At 52.4% G+C, this 13802-nt stretch overlaps 1 protein-coding gene across 8 annotated transcripts in view; it reads right to left on the bottom strand.

Moving 5' to 3' along the window:
* The window catches only part of P2RY6 (pyrimidinergic receptor P2Y6), a 35286-nt gene that overhangs the window by 5043 nt on the left and 16441 nt on the right, over positions 1 to 13802 (bottom strand). For 2 of the 8 annotated variants that reach the window (XM_090265193.1, XM_090265201.1), the window contains exon 1: positions 2025 to 2531. The exons of the other annotated variants lie outside the window; for them this stretch is intronic. The gene's annotated coding sequence lies outside the window, so the exon portion shown is untranslated. Of the gene's footprint in view, positions 1 to 2024; positions 2532 to 13802 lie in introns of those variants that run through there. 8 annotated transcript variants of the gene reach the window in all.

The following is a 13802-nucleotide window of genomic DNA, read 5'->3' as shown; positions in this document are numbered from 1 at the left end:
AAAAAAATATGAAGTCCTGCAGATGCACTCAGAGGGTGACAGAGGCTGAGACTGAGTATATGGGCTCTGATTCAGATGCCCAGGCTCAGATACCAGCTCTGCCACATGTGAGCTGTGTGGCCTTAGGCTCATTACTGAACCTCCATGCCTGCATTTCCCCATCTATAAAGTGGGGTAATATAGCATCTGCCTCACGGGACTGTTGTGAAGGTCAGTGCTTGGCACAGGGCAAGTGTTAGCTATTCCTAATGTGAATAGAAAAGTTATGAGATTTTAAAAAGTTATATTAGAGCAAAACATAACTCCCCACACTAATTTCTTCCAACTTAAAATTCTATTGTGATGAACATATTTTACCCAGATTCTGGGCAACAGCATAATGATGGTGTTTGGATTCTCTAGTCTGTATCTCTCATGGCCTATCACCTGTAGGTACCAAAGATTCTGCATGGGACTCATCCCATGAGTTAGAAGTGCCGGGGGCCCAACTGACCAGTTAGGCACAAGGGGAGGCCAAGGAGGAACTTGGGGGTACCCCCACTGTAGCCAGAAAGGTACGATTAGTACCGGCAAGAGAAAGTCTATTCATTCATCTCTTCATTCACTTGTGCAGGCCATTCTTTCACTCATGCATTCATTTTTTGGTTTTACATGCTAGACATTTAATGAGCATTTACTGCCTGGTGGACGCATGAGGACACAGTAGATAGGTTAGATGTAGGTAGATGGATACAGATGCAGAGATACACGTACACATTTACCTACATTTATACAGGGTGGGACAAAAGTGGGTTTAGAATATAAGAATAAACACAGAGCCTATTCTTGTATTATTATTTATTTATTATTGTATTATTTTCCATACCAACAACTGTTAAAACTACTTTTGCCCCACCCTGTACATGTGCTAGTTTGAGCAGGGATACCCGTGTGAGCCATAGGATGGAAGAGACTTTTCAGAGGACAATGAAGGATGGAGCAAGACCCTAATGGTTGAGGAGAGTTTTTCTGGGTGGAGAGGGACACTTCTGGGGTGTCCCTGGGTAGGGAGGAAGATGGGGCAGGCAGTGCCTGAGAGGAGAGTGGCCTGCTGAGGCAGAAGGGCATAGTGAGGAGGAGGAAGCCGGTGGAAGGAACCGGGCTGTGCCCCTGACGCTCCTTTGAGAGGCCTGTTGCCCTCAGGCACCACCAACCCAGAGAGAGCCCCCAACTTAGGTGACTGGAGACTAGTTTTCTGTCCCCTACCCACCACCTGTGAGTTGGGTCCTCTTGGCAGGAAGCATAGCTGCATGAGAGGATCCAGAGCAAACCTTCAGGTAAGCCGAGGAAAGACAGGCCTGGCTGTCACCTAGTTCTCTCAAGTCTGCCTTCTGCGGACATAGGAGGGGTGAGCTGCTCTCCCAGTTCCTGGCAGGAGCTGGTTCCGAGAGAGAGCTCGCTTGGCCGCTGCCTCCAGGCAGCAGTGGCATTGGCTTTCTCCGGCTCTCACATCTGTCATCTACTCTTGGGACCTGACTCCCTTCCAGCTCAGACCCAGCCTCTTCCTGGGCTCCAGCTACTGCCCATAGTGGGGGCTTTCTAACAGATGGTTCTGACTCCCTCCTTTCCTGCATCCCTCTGTCCTTTGCGGAAAAGCTCAAACCCCAGTCTTGACAGCCAACCTCCTGCCAAGCCTTCTAGTCTCATCTGAAGCACCTCAGGTCCCTCCCTCTCTTACCATACTGTTCCCAAGACACCAAGACTGCCAGAAATCCAGACTTCTGCTCCAGCCTCCCCATTTTTACTGTTCTCTTCACATAAAGTGCCATTCAACCCCAAGTGTCCACCAAGCTGCAGACCCAATCTTGCTTCTTCTTTATCTGATCCCCCAGTGGGGTGGAGTCCCTTCCTCTGGGCACCCCCAACTCTGTGGACCTCCTTTAGGTCAGCACTAAACCCAGCCTGTCCAAAGTCATAGTCCCTTGTGTCCAGGCCCAGCCCCCATTCCATACTGGCCCATGGCCGCGGGACGCACCAACACTCACATGCTGCCTCTGTCCCTGAAGCGCCTTGGTGGTCAAATGTGTCAGGGCGAGGGGAAGCCAGACGTGAGGCTCCCCATCCTCCTGCCCTCAGCCCAGGCTGCGACACCTCTGACCAGGCCAGCAGCTTCCTCTGTTTCCTGTCAGGGCTGTCTCTGACTGAAATAGCCCCTGCGGGGGCCACCTCCGCCCTAACACCCCTAACACCGAGGCCTGGCGGAAACTGGGCCTAGAGGAGCAGGGAGGTGGAGAAAAGGTCTCCTTCCCGGAATCGTCTCCCACCCCAGCAGAGGAAAGAGGGTGATGAGGGGGTAGAGAGGGGAGAGGAGGGACCAGAGGCTGCTGGTCTAAGGTCAGCTGCGGAGACCCAGCAGCTTCCTTTCTCCTCGGTCTCTTCTCAGTCTTCTCATCTGTCAAATGGACAGGTTAGTGATTCAAGAGCCTCTGGCTCCTCCTTCAGCGATAACACCCAGACCATCTTCCCAGTCGCCCACTTCTCCATGCATATCCCTCCTGATGTGCCCAGCCCTCTGGGCGGCCATCTACTTATGCACTCACTTATTCGGCCACCCTCTCCCTCCCTTTGTAGCTCTCCTCCTTTTCTCCCAAAGCACTTATTAGGCACCGACTATATGCCATCAGATATTTCCACATTGTCCCCTTTAGCAGTCACAGCCCCCTTCCCTGTGCCAGGCCCAGATCTTACCGGGAGTGACAGGTGTGAGCTGTGGGGATGGAGGTGATGCCTCTGAGAACTCACCTGAGGGAAGTTCTCCTCCCCTGTGCCACCTCACCACCACACCAGGACGCAGAGCTGTGGGCCCTGCCCACAGTATGATTCCAGACAAGCCCCTTTCCAGCTCTGACCTTCCTGGTAGAACGTGGTCATACTGGCCACCAGCAGGTTGTGAGGATGAATTGCCAGAGGGAGGGAGCACCCTCTTCACACTGCACAGTGTCACACTGACCCCACCCCGAAGCCCATTTCACAGGTAAGCAGATTAAGGAACAAGTCAGGGCCAAAAGTTTAGGCCAAACTGAGAAAATTCAGGTTTGAACTACTGGTCAAAACTTGGTCAGTTGTGCATGAATTGAGCACCTACTGCATATTCAGGTCTGCTAGGAGGTTGCTTGTGCTGGTGAAAAGCACGAATCTGTCTCTTGGTCTGATTTGAGCTATGCTGGAACTCTTCAGTCCAATAGCTAGTCTTCTACTGGGTTTCCAGGATGACCTTTTGTGGTCACCCCCACCAGGTGGGGCCACTGTGTCTCCCAAGAATGGGAGCAGCTCCAAGGGCTCCTGCAATGTCAGCCTCAGGGCAGGACTTGGGACTTAGTTCCGCCACCTGCGAGGAGAGCTCAGGTATTAGGGGTCATCAGTATATCTGGAGTGACCTGGAAGGGCTTCTGCAGAAAACATATCTGTTGCTGGGCCCTAGAGCACATGAATTCGAGAAGTGAATTCCCCCACTTTCTCTGAATAATCCTTGCCTATCGTTCCTATAGTTTTCTTGTCTGTGAAGTGAGAATGGTATCTATCACATAGGCTGGTCTAGGAATTAAGTGAAATGAAGCCATGTATATAAGGTGCCCTGACACACAGCAGGTACTCAATAAACATCCATTAACTGAACGAATCCATTCCAGGCCCAACCTAAATGCCCACATGTCGGGTGCTCTCAGCTCACCACAGTCTCCATTACTTTCTGGGCCGTCAGCACCAAGGGTCATTTCTTTTCATTTTCTATAACATTTTATTTATTCATTTTTAGAGAGAGGAGAAGGGAGGAAGAAACTGAGGGAGAGAAATATTGACATGTGAGAGAAACATCAATCAGTTTCCTCTTGTATGCACCTGGACTGGGGACTGAACCTGAAACCCAGGCACGTGCCCTGACCGGGAATCAAACTGGTGACATTTTGTTTTGTGGGATGATGCCCAACCAACTGAGCCACACGGGTCAGGACCAAGTGTCATTTCTTAACTGCCTGCCCTGTGCCAGATGCTTTATCTGCAGTTCTAGGAGGGTGGGAGTGGGGAGAGATTCTTCTCCTTATTTTACAGATGAAAAAACTAAGATTGAGGAAGGGGCAATGAATTTCCCAAGGTGTCACAGCTAGGTGGCATTTCAACAGGGTCTTTCTGACTCTATACCTCCCTTATCCAATGTTCCCTTCAACATCAGGGTATTCCCCAGGGAGCATCTTCCCTGCACTGGCCATGAGATGGCGCCAGCAGACTGCTTGAGATGGCCACCCTCACCTTCAGACCTGGGTTGCCTGGCAGGTCTGCACACAGCAGGGGCTTGCTTCCCCCCTGGGGCTGGCACTGAACAAGAAGGCCAGGACTGGTACCCAGCCTCCTTTCCTCCTGATCCACTCCCCAGCCTTTCTCCTACTTATCACTCCCAGATAAGCTCAAGCCCTGTTCTCAGATCCTCACCTGGTCATTGCAGCTCACACCCCTGGGACATGGGCAGGATGACTGGGCCAGTGTTGAGCACTGTCCATCTGAGGTGGAGGTCCTGTGAGTGTCATCCTGACACCAGGTATCCACCACCCACTTCCCCTTCATGTACACCATCAGCAGAAACACCGAATGAGTCCCCATCCCATAGAGGGGACAACTTCTTTATAATTCAGGCAACAGTACATGAGGTCAGTTTATGCCTGCAGATGACACAATTCAGTTTAGATGTAAGGGAGAACTGACAAGGGTGGAATTCTTGAGCTGCTTGGATCCCACGGTTTCAGGATGCCCTTTAGAGGACTTAGCAGCCTCTCCCATCCCCTGTCCTCACACCAATGCCCTCATACCTGGAAGGGATGAGGAGGCCTGATGGCCAGAGGCAGGAGCTGGAAGCCTGAGTCACAGTCTGCCAGCCAGCCAGGAACCAGTCCAGACCAGGCTGGGTGTGGGAAGAGGCCCCCAGCTTTGGCTTGCCTGCTGGAAACTGCTCTGGAATCCCCCCTGCCCAGGCCCTGCGCTGCAAGCTTAGCAGCAAGGGCACAGGATGACAGGGGGTCAAGACTCAGCTTCCTTCCCTTGAGGAGTCAGGCAGGCTGGGCTCCATCACCAGCTTGCTATGTGACCTGACAGAAGCTACTGACCCTCAGTGAGCCTGGGTCTCTGCCTGATAAACAGGCTAGTCATGGTGCCTACCCAACAGGGTCATATGTCCTCTGTGCGGCAGTCACCAACCCATCCCTGCCCCGGGCAGCCTCAGGCCTGAGGCCAGGTTCCTGATGCCAGTGCCTCTCTGGCATCCAGAGGACAGTGGACAGGAGAAGAGCTAACCCCTTTCGGAGGTGCTTCAGTATCAGCTATGCTATCTGGGCTGGCCACAAAAGCAGGCCAATGTGGCAGGAGAGGGTGTGGGGAGGGCAGGAAACCTGATCTCTCTTCTCTTTTCTACTTCCCCTTCTCACCCCCTTTTCAACAGGAATTAGAGCTGGAACTGAAACAACCCTTTTGAGTGCAGGGAAGGGGAAGCTGTAGCTCTGGGGAATTTGGTGGTTGAGGCTGCTTCCTTTGGTTTCTCTCCAGTCCCTACAGGCTGAGCAAAGAGGGAACTTGCCATGTGCCAGGCCCCAGCTGCCCAACCCGAGCTCATGCCATCCCTGCCACAATCTGGATAGAGGTTTTTCACTGAGCACTGACTGCGCACCAAGCACTGTGCCAAAATGCTTCCCATGCCACATCTCATTTACTCTCTACAATTACCATCTCCACTTTACAGATGAGGAAGCTGAGGCTTGGCAATGAGATGAGGAGGTCAGGCACTGAGATGGTGAGTGCAGGGCTGAGAAGTCACGGGCGGCTTTGGGGCTGAGGAGCTATGAGGGAGAGAGCACAGGGCCAGGCAGGCAGCAGTCCATGGTGTTGGCTTTCCAAGTCCATGGGGCCGCAGCTCCTCCCACCCAGGGCTCCCAATAAACCCGGGAGCTGATGTGTGGAGGGTCTTGTTCCTTGCCTGGACCCCAGGATGTTCAGTTTCTTCTCTGTGGAGTGTACCACTTGGATATCTTTTCGAGAAAGGACTGGCTGTTTGGCTGCAAGCAGCCCAGTTGGCTGACAGCCTCTGTTGGTGTCTTCAGGACCCACCCATCCTCTCAGATAACCAGGCTCCAGTCTGCTGGGAAGAGATGGCCCAGGTCCAGCCATCTGGCCTGCCCTACAGGCAGTCATTGTTTTGCTCCTCTATAGTCTCTTCCCACTCGATTCCTAGACCCTTTCTGGTGACTAGGGCTCCACTTCCTGCTTTTCCTTTGGGGGATCCCCTCCTTCCTCTCCTGGAGCCTTGAGGATATGGGAGTGGTGGGCCTGAGACATAAGCCTGCCAAGGAGAGAAGAGTGGGCTCCTCAGGCCCTACATCTGGCTCAGAGGTGGGCAGACGACCTTCACTGGGTGCCTCAGAGTCAATTCTGGAGGTTTTGCTGGAACATTGGGAAGGGGAGAGATTTTCCACTGGGTTTTCAGAGCTGGTAGGAAGTGAACCTGGAGCTGCTGGAACCAGGTAAACTATGTGCCAGGTACTGTCCTAAGCATTGCAGATACTGTCCACAGTAAAGCTATGGGTTGGCTGAGTTGACAGGTAGAGACACACAGGTTCCTGAGAACACCACTGAGTGCCTTGTTCCAGCTGAGCCTGAAGCTTCACCAACCACTGTACTTTTTGGTGGTATGAGCTTATCAAGTCCCTTTTTGTCTCAGTCCATTTGACCTAGGATTCTGTCCCTTGAAATCAGAAGTCCTGCCTATAGACCTGCATCCCCACACTTCCTTTTCCTCTCTCCACAGCTTTGGCCCTGGAACACTGACATTCCTGTCAAGGAGGCCAGAACTGACCATATACCTGGAAGCCACCAGCTGAGGGGTATGTGGGGACTGAGGGACTGTCAGGTCAAGCCTAATCCCCTCAACAGCTCCCACTGTGTCATCTCAATAGGTGCTGGGCAGGAAACTGGAAAGCTGGAAACCCAGGTCCCAGTGCTAACTCACCTTCTACTTGTTGTGTGTCCCTGGGGAGGTCACTTCACCACTCTGAACCTTATTTTCCTCAGCTACTTCGCTGCTACCATTTAGCGGATACTCAGCAGCTGCCAGCCACTGAGCTAAGTTCTTTTGCTGCAGGATCTCATTTGCTCTTACAACAGCCCTGTGTGGTGGGTTATATTATCCTAATTTTAGGGATGAGAAAACGGGCTTAGAGAAGGCTGGTGACCCGCCCAAGGTGACACAGTGAGTCAGTGGTGGGCAAGGACGAGGAAGCCCAAGAAGAGAGGTGACAATTCCCTATGCGAAAACAGGCCAGAGAAATTAGGAACTTGCCCAAAGTGCCCAGGAAATGCGTCATGTCACCCTGCCTCTCGGGAACACAGTGGCCTGAGAAAGGAAAAGGAAATGGCCAGAAGATAAGGAAGAAACGAAGACCACCCTGAGTGGTGTGGCTCAGTGGACTGGACGTCATCCTGCAAACCAAAAGATCGCCTGGGTTGCAGGCCAGGTCCCTGGGTGGGGGCATGTGGGATACAACCGATCAATGTTTCTCTCCCTCTCTTTCTCCTGCCCGTCCCCTCTTCCTAAAAATAAATAAATAAAATCTTTAAAAAAAAGAAAAGACCAGTCCAAGGGTCAATGTCAGCTACACTTCTTCTGTTCCCTAATTTTGTTAGGAATCAAGGACAAGGTCTGCTTTGTCTTTGGGGCCCCAGAGAACAGCATGAGTGCCAGCTCCCAAGAAGCACGGGGAAATGTTGAAGGGGAGGCCTTCTGGCCAAGATGGAGGCATAGGTAGACACACTTCGCCTCCTCACACAACTATAAGAAGAATCACAACTAACACCAAAACAAAAACCAATCAGAACTGCCAGAAAAATCAAACTGTATGGAAGTCTGACAACTAAGGATTTAAAGGAGAATTATTTACCCAGATGGAAAGAGAGGAAGAGAGAGTGGGGAGAGAGAGGAGCATCGGTTAGAACCTGCAATCTGGAGAAGGAGATTTGAAGAAAACTGGACACAGGCTCAGCAAAACCAAACAGAAGAGAAACAGAAAAAGGAATAAAAAGCAGAACAGTCATCGTGAAGTCATGAAGGAAACCTCATTTGAAATCCTAGCTTATCTTATGCCATGTGTTCAAGACTCACCTCAGAGTGAAGGGGAAGATGAAGACTTGAAGTGACCAAAAGAGAACCAGCCCTGGCTGGTGTGACTCAGTGGACTGGGTGTTGGCCTGTGAACCAAAGGGTTGCTGGTTTGATTCCCAGTCAGGGCACATGCCTGGGCTGTAGGCTATGTTCCTAGTTGGAGGCGCACAAAAGCCAACCACACATTGATGTTTCTCTCCCTCTTTCTCCCTCCCTTCCCCTCTCTCTAGAAATAAATAAATAAAATCTTTAAAAAAATACAAAACCCAGAAATGTGGAATGAGGGAACCCAGTCTGTAAAGATGAGCCATATGGCTCTGTCCTTGGTGCTGCCTGGCTCAATAAAACATTTAAGAATCTTTGTCTTGGCTGGTGACTGAGAAGACTTAAGGGAAATAAAGTTAATGGAGTAGTAGCACCTCTGAGCCTTCCTGGGTACCCCAGCCCCTGACCCCCAAGAAAGGCAGACCACCAGCTCTGCTTGAGTGTTTCACAGACAGACGCTCCGGCTCCAAAGGCGGGCAGCTTTGTCCATGGCTCTCACAGATAAGATTCGAGTGTAGAGGAAACTTCAGAGAACCCCTTACCTCCCATGAAAGGCAGCCCCCTGCCTTGGTCCTGCTCTGACCATCTCTAGCACCCAAGCCCACCTGGCAGAGATAAGACATCGATCTGGACCCCAAAGCCTGGGGGTCAATGACATGGCTCTGAGCTCTGGACCCCCACGGCCAGAGAGGCCTTAAGACCATCTGACCCAGAGCTCTCCCCAACCCCCTAGAGGAGGCTCTCTGAAGCCTCTTTGATAGGACTTGTCTGGCCTCTGGTTGCATACTTCCCATGACAGGGAGCTAACTCCTTTGCTCCCAGGCCACTGCATTCCACCTTGAGAAAGCTCAAAGGGAGATGCACTTTTTCACACCAACCTCTGAGCTCTGCCCCCAGACAGTGTTTACTTTCCCTAATCTGGCCTGCCTCTGGGCCACAGAGCTTGGCTGCCCCCAAGCCCCAGGGCACCCTACAGAGATGCCCCAAAACTACTCCTCAGTTGGTCTTCATTGCCACTGGGGAATTCTAGTGCTTATGTCTATGCCCAGGGAACCCAGTGGTGGAGCCCATAAGCCAGGCCTGAGGCCAGGGGACTATGACCACTTCCAAAACTGAGGACAAAACCCTTTGCCTCTGTCCTGTCTCATTCCCTGCCTGGGTCCTAGAGGGGGTGGGCAAGGGGAGCAGCATAGTCTCTTACCACTTTGGGAGGAGGAAATTGAGGCCCCCTAAAGCTTAGTAGTTTCCTAAGGCCACCAGTCTGTTGGTGGTCTTCCAATCAGCTGGACTGCCTTCCACCAAACTCCAAATCCTCACCTTCAAACAGCAGTTCATGTGGGCCTGGGGCTCCATTTGTAGCCAACCTAGTGTGGGAGGGACAGGCTTTATAGGCATCTGAGGGGTGGTTGGGGAGCTGCCCGGCTCAGGGTGTAATGTGTGAGGTCAGCAGTGACACAGGTGGCACCTGCTGAAGAAGAGCATGCTGTGGCCCATGCAGACTGTGTGAAGAGCACAGGTCAGACCTCAACTCCCTAAGGTGCTCTCTCAAAGGCCCCTTCTCTATGAGTGCCCCCAACCCAGCTAAAATGCAACCTCCTGCTCCACACACATGTGCTTCCTACTCCCCTCCTCTGCTGTATTTTTCTCCTTAGCATTTGTCATGTTTTAACACACTATTTTACTTATTTGTCTGCTCACTGTCTGTTTCCCCCCACCAGAATATAAACTCCACCAGGACAAGGGTTTCATGTTTTAGTCACTACTGCATCTCCAGTGCCTAGGACAGTGCCTGGCACATAGTAGATACTCAATAAATATTTGTTGAATGAAAAACTGAATTTCTAGGGGAATGTCTAAATGGAGAGAACTTAGGAGCAGAGATCTGATTGGGGGCAAAAGGGGCTTGGCTTGAGGCTGTTTGTATCACAAACTGCAGCTGGTACTTACAATATGTGTTTCTCGGGAACTGAAGACTGACAGAGACCTCAAAGCCACTGTGGGGCTGCCTGTATCTGGCTCTGTGCAAGATTCAGGCTGTGAACAGTCCCAGCTGAGAAGGGTGACCAGGACATGGGCTGGGGGGCCTGGGCTCCTTGCCTCTGCCTCCTGCACTGCCTGAGGTCTTCCCTGACACTATTACCTCCCAGATGGTCAGCTCCCTGCACCCCACACGGGTGCTGCTCCATCTAATTTTCCTCTCAGAGCCGTCCAGCCTCCCAGCCTGCATACCATCACTCCTTCTGCACTGGGCAACTGATGTGGAGCCATCCAGCACCCAGGCCAGCATTTTCCCAGTCTCTCTCCCTTCCCTTGCCAGCCTGGGCCCAGGAATCCTGTGAACACAGCCAATCTGTTCCTATCGCTCACTCCTGGCACCACAGGACTGCTTTGTCCTGCACTGCAAAGCTGAGCGTGGCTGCAGGATGTGACTCAGCTGAGGGCCCTGAGGCCACATACCCCAATTGGGTCACTACCCCACTTGGCTGGGTTCCCAACCTTTTGCCTGTGTGGGACGGGCCTCCCTCCTCTCTCTTTCAAACCTTTACCCCATATTTTCTGTCAGCCCTACACTCTCAACCCCAGTAGCCCTCAACTCCTTTAGAGCAAAGAGAGCCCTTCCTGACGGGCCTCCTTCCACTTCCTGCCACCAAAATAAGCCTGTGGCTGCTCCCTTCTCTCCTCATCCTTCTGCAGCCCTGCTCCTGAGCTGCCAGCTCCTTCGTCTCAGCCCACAGCGCTCTCCACCCCCGCCCCCACCAGGGCCAAACCTCTTCCCTGACCCCCAGGCTTCTCTGGCCTGCCACTTCCTCCCTTCACAGTCAGTCAAGCTCCTGGAAGAGACCTGGCTGTTCTGCCTCCACTTCCTCCCTCCCTGCCCCCACTTCTCATATCCCAGGAATTGAGCCCAGGGCAGAGCAGTGGCCTTTGGGGTCCAGCTTAGAGAAGGGGAGTGGGCACCCTGTCTTTCTTGGTGAGTCTGTCGAGGTGAGACTATGGGAGAGAGTGACCATCTGAGCTCCATCACAGGGAAACCTCAGAAGTGACCTTGGCCCTGGCTGGTGTGGCTCAGGGCATTGAGCTACAGTTCAGTTTGTGAACCGAAAGGTCTCCAGTTTGATTCTGATTCCTCGTCAGGGCACAGGCCTGGGTTGCCAGTCATGTACCCAGTTGGGGGCGTGCGAGAGGCAACCAACCCATGTTTCTCTCCCTCTCTTTCTCCCTTCCTTCCCCTCTTTTGGGAAAGAAAAAAGTGACCGAAAATAAAATCAAGAAGTGACCTTGACATGGCAGACCTTGGGGGAAAAGACAGACCACTGCCAGGTGACTTCTGCTGCTCTCCCCCTCCCCCGCCCCACCATCAGGCCGGTGCAAGGCTAGGGGAGGGAAACGTCCTCTGTGGCTTCCAGGAAAGAGCTTGGACTCTGATGGGAAGGTAGGGTGAGCTCGGGGTGTGCAGTGGCACCTCCAGAATGTTGTAGGTGGGGGCTGGGGAATCTGGAGCGGGTAGAGGAGGGGACTGATAGCTTTGCATAGGTCAGAACATCAGTTTGAGAAAATATCACTTGTGTGCATGTTAGAATAGGGGAGGCTGCCAATCGTGGAGCAGGTGGAGGTGGGGGACACAAAGCTCCCTAAGCTATGCCCTGGCATCACCTCTGGTCATACGAAATATGAGGCTACACACTGGATGGGGTTTCTCCTCAGGGCTCCCTGGAAAATTCAGAGCTCTTTATGCCCCAGCAGTAATTCTAATTCTCCCGTGCAGTCCCATATACTCCCCCCAACCAATGCCCACCCCTGTGAGGGGTCCATGCCAGATAGGTTCATTCCCGGCATCTGCACCCCTCAGCCACTCATCACTGTTCCTACCCCAGAGCTTGACACGTGGCAGGCCTTGTTTCCAGCCTGGCCCTGTAGCTTATTAACAGTGACTTTACCTCTCTGAGCCTCATTATCCTTAATTATAAAAAAGAGATAATAACACCCACCTCACAGTGCTGTTGGGGCTCAAATGAAGCAAGGGATCAGTAATACCTGGCCTAGTGTCTGGAAAAGCAGGTATTCACTCAGTGGGGATTCTATTATCGCTCATAATTTTATCACACGCCAGTTAAATGCATGAGAAATGGCCTCACTTGTACCCTTTGGTTACTTATTTACTTACTTATTCATTTGACATTCATTTGCAGGGAGCCTTACAGTGTGCAGAGGCTTCACTGGACTCTGGTCCCTGTCCTTGAGAAGCTCCAGCAGGTGGAAAGACAAATGAAGAGGTCTCTGGGGAGACAGAGGTGGCCTCTAACCCTACCTGGGGTATCAAGGAAGGCTCCCTGGAGGAGATTATTCTTTGGTGAAGTGTGGACAAGGAAGTGGAGGGAGAGCTGCTGAAGATGTGAAGTCATGGTGTATCTGCAAATGTTTGTGTTTGTAGGAGCTGAGCTTGAGTTCTGACAGGCCTCAAATGCCAGGCTGCAAAGTTGGCATCTATGTGGTGGGTGCCAGCTGAGGAGCCCTCAATGGTTTGTAAGTTTGAGATTTAGGGGGTCCCATTTGCTGCTGTATGGAGGACAGATTAGATGTGGTTCGTGTCCTGGTCAGAGACAATAGGGTCTGAAGTGGGGCCCTGGCACTGGGACAGGTAGGCTCCAGTAGGGGTTGGGGTTAGGGCCAAATCAGGGCCTTGAATGCCAGGTTCATAGCAGCCTCCCATCCCTCTTCTGCACACCCCTGCACAGCCCTAACAGCCAGAATGCTAGAAGGATGAATTCTCAGAGACGTCCTACTCCAGTCCTCAGGTCACAGTGGGGAATCCAGGGTCCAGGATAGGCAAGATGTTGCCTTACAGCCCTTTAGCATACCCATGGGGACCTCCTGCCCTGGATCCCCATTCCCAAGGCTGTTTCTCCAGTCTGACTCCTCTCCTGGGGATGTGGCTTTGGTAAATGGGGACTCAGAGGAGTTTGGAAGGATGACTTGCTCAACTTCCAGGTCCATGCAGGCCCTCCCATATCCAGCTGGGAAAGGGAGCACTTAGAGCTTCCTGAGTTCTCTCCCCTCCTTCTCCACACTCAGCTGCAGCTGGGGAAACCAAAGCTCAGAGAAGAGAAGCATCAGGCTCCTGGGATATAAACACAGCCATCTGGCCTATGGGTGTCAAGTGCCGAAGACAGAATACTTGGGTCCTAGACCAGGCCCTGCTGCTGGGCCCCTGTATTCATGATTCCTGAGGACACACAGTTGGTGAGGGGGGAGCTCCTACAGCACCAGCTTCTGGCCCTGGCCTGGCCCTTGTGCTCAGCTCTGTTCCCAGGGTGCACTCCCTTTCCAAATTAGTCTGTGTCTCTGCAAGGCATAGATGAGGACAAAACAGGACCGTGTGTTTTCTGCTGCAAGGAACTGTGGGTCTGGGCTGGTCCCTTCTCCGGTGGAGTAGCCCAACCATCACCATGCCCAAGGGTCTCAGATGTCCTATGAACATAGTTTAGCCAGGGTGGGGTTGGTGGGGCTTGCAGACTCGACCAAGTCCCCTCAGTGTCTGGTTTTGTGCTTGATCTGGATCCTGCCCAGGGGTGGGATAGGCTGA

Source organism: Furipterus horrens, unplaced genomic scaffold (genome assembly GCF_987537825.1).
Source record: "Furipterus horrens unplaced genomic scaffold, mFurHor1.1.pri manual_scaffold_2, whole genome shotgun sequence".
Taxonomy (NCBI): domain Eukaryota; kingdom Metazoa; phylum Chordata; class Mammalia; order Chiroptera; family Furipteridae; genus Furipterus; species Furipterus horrens.
This window is presented reverse-complemented; position numbering and strand designations above follow the sequence as displayed.